Genomic DNA, 14,539 nt, shown 5'->3' with positions numbered 1-14,539 from the left:
ATTAAATTTATTCTCAAACTCATCACTTAAAGCATTGATTCTCTCACTAGAGTACCTCTTGTCCCCAGTGGGGACCCTCCCTGGAATTAGGGAAACCTTCAAGTCATCGCATTGGTGCATTGGGATTGGGGGAGATATTTAAGGCAGGAAGATGGTAAACCTGCAAGGATGTGGCTTTAACACGTGTGTACGCATTTGAGTCCTGGGCGGTAACTGCTTTTACTCTCTCCCCACATCTACCTCCTACATATACGGTTTCAGGAAAATGCCAAGAGAATGTGTAAGGGTGCCAAAAAAAAAAAAAAGCCACAAAATTCACAGCTCCTTGTTAGATTGAAATGGGTGTGTGACTGGAAGACACATTGCCAACACGCGCCTAGGTGAGCAAGATGCTCACCCTTCATTGCATCTACAGGGTGGGAAGAGCGACCATGAAAGACGCAAGTAGCTGTGTATCATTTTCCAAATGGGGGTTCAGAGGAAGGTAGAACTGGTGAGCCCTACCTAACCAGTTTTCTTCCCTTTTCCCAATAGCCTGGGGAAATGAGTCTATGAACAATCAACTTCCCTCTTTAGCTGCTCAAAGGTGACCTGGGCGAAGTTCTCTTTCTGATGAAGACTTTCCCACCCCCAACATGTGACACCAAGTCTTACGTTCGATCAGGAACTACATGGGCAGGTCACGCGAGCCTCACTCAGCTACTCCTTTCGTCAAGAAGAACTTAGCGAGCTCCATCTCTGTGCAAGGCACAAACCCCAACGCACAGTAGGTTTTATAAGATTTCTTTGGATAGCTTCCTAGAAACGTGACCCAGAAAGTTAAGAGGGAAGGGAATATCCCTCCAGCCAACCTGCCTTTGGGGCTAGAGGGAGCTTAGTCAGGATCCACTTTTACGCTGGCCAAGACTCAGAGGTTCCTGGTACCAGAAGAGGTAGCCTTGAAATATTCTACATAATAGGAAGGGATAACAGCTCCTCCTCTACGTCACCTCCCTTACCAATTGGTTACCACCCCCTTCCCCTTCCTGTAGTCCCCTAAGGCTCAAAAGGAGAATGGGAGGAAGAGGAAGGCAAATAATGAGAAAGAATACAATATTAGTGCACACAGAACAAAATTTGGTGGCCCAGGATGAAGAGAACTTCCTTCATGTCCATCCAGTCCCCAAGTGCTTCTCTGGACACTTGGGGCTGCACTAGAATCAAAAAGCATGTCATGGTGTCCTCCTCATGGAAGCCCAGGGCCAGAGCATCTCACAGATGGAGGAATCTTAGGGAATACTTAGTCTAATTCCTTTTCACAGACAAGGAGCCTAATGCTTGAAGGGTTATGGTCGCACGGCCAAAGTGAGCAGAAGGCCAGGATGTGGAACAAGGGGTACCATTGCTGGTGTCAGATGGATCTTGGGTAAAAACAGAAAATACCCAAAAGAGGTTTACCTGTGCTTTATTGACTATGCAAAAGAATTTGGCGGTGTGGATCATAGCAAACTATGGATATCCTTGACAAGAATGAGAATTCCAGAATATTTCATTGTGCTCATGGCAAACCTGCACATGGGTCAAGAGGCAGTTGTGCCAACAAAACAAGGGCATACTGCATGGTTTAAAATCTCAAAAGGTGTGTCTCAGGGTTGTATCTTCTCACCATGCTTATTCAGTCTGCTGAGCAAGACATCAGAGAAGCTAGTTCATAGGAAGAAGAATGTGCATCAGATTTGGACAAAGGGTTAACCACAACTTGTGATATACAGATAACACAACCTTGCTTGCTGAAAGGCAGGATTTGAAGCTCTTGCTGATGACAATCAAGGACTGCAGCCTTCAGTATAGATTACAACTTAATGTCAAGATGACCAAAATCTTCACAACTGGATCAATAGGTAGCATCGTGATAAATGGAGAAAAGGTGGAAGTTGTCAAGGAGTTTATCTTGCTTGGGTCCACAATCAATGCTCGTGGAAGCAGCAGCCAAGAGATCAAAGGGTGTATTGCACTGAGTAAATCTGTGGCACAAGACCTCTTTAAAGTGCTGAAAAGTAAGGATGTTATTTTAAGGACTAAGCCTTGCCAGATCCAAACCATTGTATTTTCAATTGCTTCATATGCATGTGAAAGGTGGACATTGGATAAAGAAGGACAAAGAAGAATCAATGCATTTGAACTATGGTGCCGGTGAAGAGGTGAAGAATATTGACAGCAGTACAGTCTGCCAAAAGGACAAACAAACCTTCCTTGGGAGAAGTACAGCCAGAATGCTTCTTAGAGGCACGGATGGGTGGACTTCATCTCACCTACTTTGTGATCAGGGGAGACTAGTCCTGGAGAAGGACCTCACGCTGGGTAAAACAGAGGGGCAGTGAAGAAGAGGAAGACCCTCATGGAGATGGATGGACACCGTGGCTGGAATAATAGGTTCAAGCACAGGCAGAATTGTGAGGACGTGCAGAACCAGGCAGTGCCTCTCTCTGTTGTGCATAGTCTTGCTGTTGGTCAGAACCAACTCACAGGCCCCTAAGAACAGCAGCTCCCCGCAGGCCCTAAGTTGAAGGTTGCCTCCTGCCAGCCTAGGGAGCTGCGCCTTACCAGCTGCCCTGTCTCCTGAGACATAAAGAGGACAACAGTTTGGGTTTCAGATAGGCCCTTCCCTCCCCCTCCCCACCCCGTCCCCAGGTTCTATTTCTGACTACCATTTTCGTTCAGGGAGTGTTTTTTTCACAGTACACTTCTACCTCAGGACCACCTGCTTAGAGTTAAGTGTGTCCTAAAAATAAAAACTTCTAGTGACTTCAAGGAGAGGGGGTGGAAAGGTAGCTAGTGCTGATCACCTATTTTCGTGAGGCCAGGCATCAGAGAGGAAAAGATTAGGAGTGCTGACTACTCATGTTGGTTCTTTAACCTCTCTGGGTCTCATTTTCCTCATTGTTGAAGGCAAAAGTCTGGATTGGACATCAGGCCTGGAGCCCAAGTGGACCTAACTGACCTTGGTTTCAGGCAGCTGAGAATCATCACAGCTTCAAATATATATTTCGGAATGATCCTGGGGGTGAGAATGTCTCACAGGAGAGTTAGCAGTTGAATACTTTACCCATTGATGCTAGCTGGGGACTCTGGGGACTCTCTTTTCACCAAATAGCCCTTCATTATTTCAAATATTACCTATCAGTAAACTGAAGGTAACAGTCATTGTGTTTGAGTTTCTCCTCCCTCAAAACCCCTGACCCATTGACTTTCTCAATACCCTTGACATCCTGATTCCTCCCTTCTGAATTGCTCTGGTTTGTAATTCCCTTTTTACACGGTCCCTAACTCTGTCTATGATAATAGAGACATAGCCTTTCCAGCTATCAGCTCCCTTGTTCTAGACTTTATAGTCCTATTAAAGCTGACTAGTGTTTCAAAAATTATATCGCTCTTCACACCATATGCCAAACTGACTGATTACTCGACTTTGTTTGCATATGTGACTGTGAGTCAGACCATTCCTATTGTTGTTAGGTACCCTTGAGTGAGTTGTGACTAACCATTACTCATTCTGTGCCATCTTCACCATCATTGCTATGTTTGAGCCCATTCTTGTAGCTACCCTGTCACTCCATCGCATATAAGGAAATGTCTTCCTCTTATTTAGCTGAGGCTCTACTTTATCAAGTCCTTCTCCAAAGATGAGTCCTTCCTGGTAGTATGTCCAAATTATGTGAGACTCAGTCTCCCCATCATCCCTACTACTGGTAAATGTAGTTCTCTCTCCCTGTGCCCTTCAGGCATCCTGGGCTTATGACTCCACCAACTGTACCAAGCCTCAGTGGGAGACCTCACAGTGGAGACCTAGAAGTTTGATGATAGGGCAGCTATAATCCACGCTTGGGGCTTGTGGTCTGAGAGTCTCAGAGATTAGTAAAATCTTCAAAGACTATGAAACATCTGTACCAGGTATAGAAAAGTCCTTAATCTTCAATGGGACTAAGCATAAAGTACATATGGTGTAAGTTGGTTTTCCAACTAGTGACTGCATTTCTTGAAGCATGAGAGAAAACTCAAATAGTTCTTTCTGCCACTGTGATCATTATGAATAATTATAACTCCCCTCCGCCCCCCCACTGGTATGATCTCATTTTTCTCTTAACATTGTCCTCAAAGAGAGCATTCTGCATCTGGAGGAAGCATTGACCTTCCTTACCTAGTTCAGAAAAGAATCTGGATTAGAACCCAGGATGTCTGATACCCAGCACCCGCTGCTCCGGCCTTGCTTTCCCTTGGACAGTCAAATGGTGCATCTGTCCTTGAAGGTGTTCCTACTTCTCTTCTCCCAGCCTCTTCCCACCCTCCAGGATTTAAGAGTCCAGAGAATGGTAAAAAGCAATGGTAGATGAGGAAGCAAGAGCTTCCTGAGTTGAGCCGGAGGCCAAGAGTGACCTCAGAAGGCTCTTTGTAGACCGTCAGCAAGATAGAAGAAAATTCCAGCTGGACTCACCTGTGAGCTGGCAGAAGAGAAACACAAGGATGAGACACACAGGCAAGCCCACCATTCTGTTCTCTGGTTGTCAGGCACCGAAAGGAACTTCCTTCCTCTCGCATCTGCTCACATCTCTCCCCCAGCTGTAGTTTATACAAGTAGGAGGAGTCATGGGGTGAAAGAGTGAGAATTAGTAACATCTCATTTCCTCTTATGGACTTCAGTATGTACTAAAAATAAGTAAGGGAAAACTAATGGAACCCCAAATTTGGTGGAATCCCCATTTTGTAAATAAGAAATAACAAGCTCAGAAAAACTAAGAACTGATTAATGTCAAATGACCTGTTTGTCTGCTATACCACATGACTTCTCCGTGACTAAGAAACCAAGGAAATGGGAGATTAGATGGGGGACAAAGGGAGTAGGATAATAGTAATATTTAGTAAGCCAGCAACATGCCAGGAACTGTGCTAGGTGTCCCTGGATTCTTTTGTTTACTCTTCCTAACGACCGTGAGTTACTCCTCTAATGCCTATTTCACAAATAAGACAATGGAAACTGAGAGAATTGGCTCAGGTGCTAATGACGATGGATGGGGAAAGGTTGAGTAAATCAGAAGCTGATCTGAGTCTCTGCGCATGGAGGGTCGCGGAGGTGCTGTGTGTATGTGTGCAGGTGGGGAGCGTGCAAGACAGTGGATAGCACTGGTAGTCAAGCTGGGGAGAGTAAATCACATTTTGTCTTATCCCAGACTGGGTCAGCGTTCTCTTTGTACGGCTCTGGGCTACAGCAAAATGCTAGGGAAACTGCGATAGAAGTCAGTTCTGCCACTTCTCCTCCCCTTGGGGACTCCTTATTTGACTCAAACATAGAGCCTTAGTCTGCTTTTATCTACCAAAAGAGATTTATTTAAAACACATCCCACACCAATAATTTCCTCATTAATACGACAACGAAAAACCTCATCCCCAAATGTCATTATAACCACAGGGCTAGGACTTATAACACATACTTTAGGAGACACTATTCAATCTTTAACACTCACAAAATAAATAACACAAAAATAATTTCCAGATGAACTATAATGTAAATGTGAAAAATAAGACAATAAATCTAGGCAAAAAAGATTCTTTTATGATCTAAGCACGAGACATAAAGGAAAAGAAATTACATACCAATAAAATTAAGCCATTATGAGAGTCAAAAGGCAAGCCATAGACTGAGTTAAAAAAAAAAAATATATATATATATATATATCCTGCAAAGGCCTGATACTCAAAACACATAAAGAAACGCTAACATCAGTAGGACAAAGCACACGGCACACTGGGAAAGACACTAGAAGAAGAACATCCCAACAGGCAATAGAAGAAACATGAAGAAAGCAATGCGAACAGATATAGAAAAAGGTCAACACAAGCACTAACACTGAATTCTATTTTTTAAATTCTAATACTTAAAAAGGAGAATAGGTAAAACCAAAAGTAGAACTAATGAACAGAAAACAGTCAATAAAAGCATAGCCCTAATTCCAACTATAGCAATAATTATAATGCATGTAAATAGACTAAGCATATCAATTGATAAGTAGACTATCAAAATGACTTTTTAAAAGACAGAATTATATTCTGTGTACAGGGGCACAACTTTAAACATAAAGATTGAGACAGACTGAAAGTAAATGGGTGAATAAAGAGATACCATTCAGTTGCTCAGCATAATAGTGAGTGTCGCCTAGAACTGGATTATTGAATGGAAATATGTCTGGATTATGTCCTAATAAAATGATTTTTAAAACCTTATTTTAAAGAATGCAATTCATCACACCATCATATCAATAAAAACTTAGGACATAAATGTTGAGAGAAAAGAGTGATAAATATAATAAAATACAAAGAGCTGAAAGGAAAAAAAAAAGAATAGCTCAAATGGTGACTATGGGTTGGGCCAATGCAATGGCACTAACTAACAACACCTGGTCTAATGAGATACAGTAGAATTTAGGACAAAGAGATCACATAAAAAGGGCATTTCAGAATGATACAGTGATCAATTTATTAAGAGGAAATCATAATCATGAATGTGTATACTCCTAATAACAGATCTTCAAAATACAAGAAGCAAATGTAGACAAAAATTAAAGCAAGAAATAGAAGAGTGAACAACCATAGTGGAATATTTTTAACCTTCTTTTCGCAATAGACAGACAGAACAACCTTACAAAAAATCATTAAGGTCCAACTTGAGCTGAACAATACCATCAATCTTCTTTTTTTTTAAATCAATTTATTAGGGGCTCATACAATTCTCATCACAATCCATACATGCATCCATGGTGTAAAGCACATTTGTACATTCATTGCCCTCATCATTTTCAAAACATTTCCTCTCCACTTTTTGCCCCTAGCATCAGCTCCTCATTTTCCCCTCCCTCCCCGCTCCCCCCTCCCTCATGACCCCTTGATAATTTATAAATTATTATTTTGTCATATCTTACACTGTCCGACGTCTCCCTTCACCCACTTTTCTATTGTCCGTCCCCCAGGGAGGAGGTTATGTGTAGATCCTTGTAATCAGTTCCCCCTTCCCACCCCACCCTCACCATCAATCTCCTTGACTTATTGGATGCATAGAATTCTAAAAACCCTAGTACAGATATACTATGTTTTCCTTTAAATGTTTTCTAGTTTCATATTTTCAATCTGAATCTCAGTCCATTTTGAGTTAATTTTTATATAAAGTCTGAAATTTAGGTCAAGGTCACTTTTTTCTTTCATTGGGGGTCGGGGGTCCACTGTGGACGTCCAATTGCTCCAGTGCTATTTACTGAAAAGACTGTCCTGCCTTCGGTGACTTGCTTTGCACCTTCATCAAACATGAGTTGTTCAGACTGAGTTGATTCCGCTCCATTGATGCAGTGCTGTCTCCGTCAATATCACGCTGTCCTGACTAGTATAAATGAGACAGAGCGGTGATGTTGGTTTCTGAAATTATTGGTAAACTGAATGAAGGATGTTTTGTCGAAAGTGACCCAGAGGTAGTTTTGGAGCAGCTGTTTGTTCTCAGTCAGACAATTTCATTCTTGTTCTCCGTGCCATAGTGCCCTTGATCCTGGAAATGACCGAGCCAAGGTTTTCAGGAATACAGGGCAGGAAACCATCATGAGATGGGAAGTGGAATGGATGAGGTAGAATGAGGTCACTGCAAAATTCTGGGACTGCCCCAGGAGACAAACTGAAAAAGAAAGGCGATGCTGGAATAGAGAGGAACTTTCTCTCTTTATTTTTTAAATCTTAAACATCATTTAGTTGGAAAATTTATTTTTCTACACACATGCACCCATTCTGTTTTGTGTAGGTTAAAAAGAAAGCTTTTTAAAAAACAATTATATTAAAAATATTTGTGCAATCGTCATCCCAATCAATTTTAGAGAATTTTTTTTCTTGTATGCATTATCAGGACTCTCTTTAAGTGAATTTTTATCCATAGCATTTTGTAGTTAATATTCTGTCTTCATTTATGACATCTAGCCATTGGGACTCCACTCTTGATTATCTGGTTCTATCCTAGACTACATTCTTTCTTGCTTTTTCCTGTTCATCTCTCCCATTTATATTAGGAATGTCTTTTCTCTATCTACACTCATTTATTAGATTATTTTATTCAATTTCTTGGTTTGAAATGCTCAACTTTATTTCCAAATCTGGGACATAAAGACCTGCTGTTAATATTGTTTGATACTCTTAACTGTCTGCTGCTTCTTCAAACACCATGATGTTCAGTCTGAAGTCTTGGGGTTACAGGTATGTTGAGGTAGAGTCCAATTTACCTGGTGGAGTTTTGGCTTTGGATCTCTCTGGTGCAGACTTTGGAGTGTGTTGTGTGCCCCTCAGATCCACGATTCAATTCCCCAGTGTTTCAGGACGTTTGGCCTCAATCCCTAGGGTGTGCCCAGAAGCTTGGGCCAATGTGGCTTATTTGGTGCATATTCCCAGGGATACTCCCCCCTTAGGGTCCTTAAAAGTATTTGTAGTCATCCCTTCACCATTTGGAGGTTGGTCCTCCTCATTTTTCTATCAATAGATATGCACTTGTTTTCTCACAGACATGTCTGCTCTTTCCCCTCCCCTGACTTGACTTCCCCATCCGTATCCCTTATCCATCTGATGGGGATGTTTACCTGTCGGCGAGGGACCTCGTCATGACTTTGCATGGCAACCACTCAATGGTTGGTCAACATCCCCTCCCCCTCCTTTGAAAACCTGATTTTATACACTGTATCCATCCATCAGCAAATAATATTGGCTCTAATTTGAAAAAAATACCCAGGACCCCAATGTGTCTCATTCCCTCAAACATTAATGAACTAGAGGATAGATATATGTTTTATCAGTGCTATCTCACACCCTGGGTTAAACCTAATAACTTTTGTGACATATAAAGAGCCAGTCAGATATAGAGAAGCAAACAAAGACAAATGGATAAAAGATATTTGCTACAAATATATTGCCAGGGAACCAAGGAACAGAAGCTATAAAAGAGACAAACATGTTCGGCCTGAGTGAAGAGACAGGCCCTTCCTGTAAAGCCGGTGCCTTGAATTAGGACATCTGGCCTCCTAAACCGTAAGAAAATAAATTTGTTTGTTAAACCTTAACCTACTGTTTAAGGAATTATGGTACTTTCTTAAACAAATGCAAATCCAAATACATTATGATCCAGCTATCTCTCACTGATGTATACACCCTAAAAAATCAGGACTATGACACCAATAGACATATGTACACCGATGTTTATTGCAGCAATTTCCACAATAGCAAAACCATGGAATGGATAAACCAGCTCTGGTACATTCCTACTTTGGAATTTTATACAACAGTAAAAAACAATGATAACTCTCTTAAACACCACAAGATATGGACTACATTAGAGAACAGTATTCCCAGCAATTTCAGTCAACCTTACAGAGATAAATATTTAATAGCACCATTGTTGTAAGTGAAAACAAAGAAGAAGAACTGTAGCTCAGACACCGATAGCCAAGACTTTGATGACTATGAGGAGGCCAGGGGCAGGGGTGGGAAGGAGATGAGGGGAAGGATGGGGGATGAGGGAAGTGTAGGGACAAAAGTAAATCTGTGGGGTTTAACAAAGCAAAATAAACACTGTCCGGAATAAAATAAAACTTAACTCACTGATGGTATTTTGATATAGCAGCACTAAACAATTGAGCACTAAAGCACTGAGATAGGTGTACAGATATCGCACTCTTGTGACGAATGCCCAGGTTTGAGACATCGGCACATTTAGGTGGAATATGTCTGGCTCTACCACTTGCCATGGGGGCTTTAGGCAAGTGAGATAGCCTTTTTGAGCTTCAGTCCTCATCTGAAAAATGGAGATTGGCATAGTATTTCCAGAACTACTATTGAGTCAGTTCTAACTCTCAGAGACCCTATATAGGATTTTGGAAGTTGTAAATCTTTATGAGAGCAGAAAACCTCATATTTCTCCCTCAGAGTGACTGGTGGGTTTGAACCACTAACCTTGCAGTTAGCAGCCAAACTTGTAACCCATTACACCACCAATACTTCAATTGAATGATATCTATACTTCTTTGTACAAATCACCATTTCTTTACACAGGAAAAAGCACTTTTAAGATATGTCTTATCAGACATAACAGGCTTAAACTGATCTTCATTGCCCAAATCACCAGGGTTCTACAAAGGACCAGGTTCAGGTTTGAGATATGGTCAAGCTCTGGGATGGATATAAATATAGAGCAAGAGCCACCGGCCTCCCTTTGTATCAAGAGTGCTGAAAGGGTTGCTGAGTTCTAAAGGCCAAGACGATCATCAAAATGCTCTTCAAAGGCCCTCAAATCGAAACTGAAATTGCTACCATTTCCCAACAGCCTCCAATCCAGAAATCTGACATGGCCTACAGGCAGATGAGAGGGCCACATTTTCTTTGGGCCCCCACAGGCCTAGGTTCTCTTTTCCACCCACTCATCAGCTTGGACCCTGCCCTCTCCATGGCTCATGTCCTCTCCAGCTCAGCTGGTTATTGGTCTAGGGCTGGGCTTTCCAAAAACTGCCCTCAACTTATACGAGTCACCTCTGAGTGGGCTGAAGTGTGAGGATCATGAAGTCTCATAGCTCTGTGGTGTTTTCCAGTTTTGATGGCCTATGTTTCATTATGTTGTAGACAGGGTCGCTATGAGGTGAAGCCAACTCCATGGCATCTGGCAACTGCAATGATCTTTCACTTACATTTTCTACTGGAATCCCACCCAGCCCTTGGCATATCCTCTGAGGAAGGGGCTCTGGGAAAGAAGTCATCAATTTCCTGTGCCAAGACAGTGCCTGGTCTGACCAGATCCCCACTTGCTGAACTCACCCCCCCAAAGGTCTGTCCCCAGCACTAGTGTGGTGAGCCCCAGCCCTGGGGCTCCTCATTTGTCAGGAATGTATCACCCTCTGTACTGTGGGTTAACGATATGGTTGAAAGACAGTTATCTCCCTTAAAAGAGACTCAAGGTCTATCGAGAGAGACATGCACATAGCCTATAGTGGCAATACAGAAGATAAGGGCTATGATGGGTGAAGTTTAGGGGACTTACAGAGCACAGTTCTAATGTGGAGCCTACCACCTCACTTCCATCACATTAGAAAAAAGCTGCCTTCTCTCGTCCACCTTATGGGTTGTTGTGACTACAGGGTAGAGGATGCTCCTGTTATAACTGTCCTGTGCACACACCCTGGCAGCTCTGTGAAAGTAGGATTTGTCCAGACATCTGAAGCTCTGAGGAACTCCAGCTCAGGGCCACCACTTCTGTAGTGCAAAAGAGAGAACCAAGGGGCAGGTAGCAGAAGTGCAGGAGAACTTTCCCCAACCCAGAAGGACTAGAAAGTAGGACGTCTTCAGGTAGGGCTGATCTGATCACTTTTGTTGTTAGTCCATGGTTCCTCTGTGGTTCTAATCGCTGTCTCTCCTGCTTTAACATAAGCTTATTTCCATATTTGGTTGGAAGAGAAAACAACTTCAACCGTTCTCTAGTAATTTTTCATTCAACCACTTTGGTGAGTCTGAGCATGGGGGACGAGGTTACGTGATAAAAGTCCAATAAGCTCATGTGGAATCCAGCTTCACATCTGGGTAGGTCCTAAGGAACAGCTGTGTATTTGAAAGGAAGAAATCAAGAGACAGACAAAAAGTTTTGGGGTGCTCATTTCTGCCATGGCATCAGGAATCAGGTCTGAGCAAAGAGAAAGCGAGAGCACATGTATTCTTACATCAACTTACGTAGTTTCGGGCATGCAAGCCACGGCAAGCACATGTGTAGCAGGAAGGCATTGTATTAGAGGCATACATGTAACCAGAGGGGGACAAGCTAGGGGTGTACATGCAATATGAAGGGGAGGCACTAGAGGCATACATGTGACAGGAAGGCACATAAATAACAAGATGGGTGGGTTCTAGAGTTAAGATGGCAGCCTAACCTTAGTTGTCTCTGAGCTGGCTTGACCTTGGGTGTCTCTGAGTTCTTCTCCAGGAGAATAATGTATGATCCTTATCAGAGGGAAGTGGGACCTACTTAAGGTGGAACAGAAAATAGGGTCTGATTGCTGTCGCTGGCAGACAAACTTCAGGCAGTTGACCTTTGAGCATATAGTAAGAAACCATGTGTTTGCAAGTACCTTAAGATTGGCATTATTCATCTAGCTGAGAACCACCAAAGACCACATGGAAGCAGCACACCAGTCTGTGTGATCATGGGCTATCAGGTATCAAAGAACAAAAAATCATATCATTGTGAATGAGGGGGAGTGCAGAGTGGAGACCCAAGCCAATCTGTAGGCAATTGGACATCCCATTATGGAAGGATCGTGGGGAGGAGACGAGCCAGTCAGGGTGCAGAGTAGCAATGATTAAACATACAACTCTCCTCTAGTTCTTTAATGCTTCCTCCCCTCCCACTATCATGATCCCAATTCTACCTTACAAATCCAGCTAGACAAGAGGATGTACACTGGTACAGATAAGAACTGGAAACACAGGGAATCCAGGACAGATAAACCCCTCAGGACCAATAATGAGAGTGGCGATACCAGGAGGGGAAGAGGAAGGTGGGGTAGAAGGTGGGGACCAATCACCTCCCCTTCCTGGGGGATGGACAACAGAAAAGTGGGTGAGGGGAGACGTCAGTGTAAGATATGAAAAAATAGTAACCATTTATAAATTATCAAGGGTTCATGAGGGAGGGGCTGGAGGGAGAGGGGGAAAATGAGGAACTGATACCAAGGGCTCAAGTAGAAAGAAAGTGTTTTGAGGATGATGACAACAAATGTACAAATGTAATTGACACAATTGATGTATGCATGGATTGTGATAAGAGTTGTACAAGCCCCCAGTGAAATGATTTTAAAAAGAACAAAAATTGGCATTATTATGGAGAGCATTGAGGAGAATAACTTTATTTAGGAGAATGTGATTGCAACGCATCTCCAATCCAGGAACTTGAAGGTCTCCAATCCAGGAACATGAAGGTCTCCCTCCATGGGAGCCCTGGACTCCCAGACTCCCTAACATATGAACATAGAGAATTTGTCCACATACACTCTCTTTCTGGTTCTGTTTCCCACAAGCTTAGAGTCAGTCTATCCACTCAGACTATAGTTCTATCTAGTCTGACCCACAGCTCACAGCCTAGCCCACCACTTCACACCTCCCCATGGCTGCTTTCCCTGATTTACAGCCTGCCTCCCCACCCTGCTTTCTAATCCAGCAGGAGAGTGCAGCGATTAAGCACATAGTTGCTCCAGTTTCACTGCCTGGGTTTGAGTCCTAGTTCTGACCTTTACTCCGTATTTGACCCTGGGCAATTTGCTTTCAATGCCTTATATTCCAGTTCACACATGTGGGTAAAAAGAATAACTGCAATTCCTAGTTTACAAGGTTGTAAGTATTAAATAAGATCACTCATTAAAAAATAGCATATGTGTGATCTTCCAGTAAGTTCACATTAACATTAGCTATTATTTTAATTAATTCATTTAAAACAACCCTGATCATTTAAGCCTCCAGTTAGGTGTAAGGGAATAAAAAGGATGAAGTCCCCGTCTTCATGTGAGAAGTGCTGGGGAGCTGCACTGGGGTGCTGCAGGCCATCTCTCCTCCTGCCCTCTACATTTAGTGTAGATGTCTTCTCTCTCTCTCTCTCTCTCTCTCTCTCTCTCTCTCTCTCTCTCACACACACACACACACACACACACACACACCATCCAGTTGGTTCCAACTCATAGTGGCCCTGTAGGAGAGGGTCCAATCACCCCTTTAGGTCTCTGAGATTTTAAGTCTTTATGGGAGCAGACAGCTTCATTTTTCCCTGCAGAGAGACTGGTAGGCTTGGACCACTGACCTGAGGTTAGCAGTTCAATGCAATGCATAGCCCTCTGTGATACCAAGGCTTCTCTCCTAAACCCATTGCAGAAAAGTCACTTTGTCCTATCTAGCACAGTACTTACGCAGAAATAATCCTCGATTTTGACATTTCCAGACTCTTTGATGCCCTCTGCTGACAGAGACTATATATAACAGGCTTTGGGGAGTGGCATTGTGATGGGTAAATTCAGACATTAATAGTCTATATTTTCCTATTTTACACATATTTACCTATTTTGAGAGAGTCCCTATTATCTGCAACTTCATTCCCTGATATTTCCCTCCTCTGAAGTGCTCATTTACTATATGATGACTTATTTACAATATCACTAGCTATCACGCTTCTCCTTTCTGACCTTCCATTCGTGTTACGTTGGCTCTGTGATCCATATTTCTCATCCCCATCTCATCAGTGAGGACTGAGGGGAAAGCAAATCCTGTGCCTCTGCTGTAGTTGCTCTCAATGACAGTGCCATGTGTTTGATGCCCTGCACAGTCCTCACAGGTGTGTCACCTGACCTTGAACAGACAGTTTGTTTGCTAGGCAGGGAACATCTGTGGGACAGAGCATTCTGTCTTGTAAGTTATTCAAAGGCGCTGGAAGTCAGGTACATACTGCTGCAAGAGCTAAGATGTAAAG

Source organism: Echinops telfairi, unplaced genomic scaffold, assembly GCF_000313985.2.
Source record: "Echinops telfairi isolate 266 unplaced genomic scaffold, ASM31398v2 ScPeMD7_7425;HRSCAF=8463, whole genome shotgun sequence".
Classification (NCBI taxonomy): Eukaryota; Metazoa; Chordata; class Mammalia; order Afrosoricida; family Tenrecidae; genus Echinops; species Echinops telfairi.
This window is presented reverse-complemented; position numbering follows the sequence as displayed.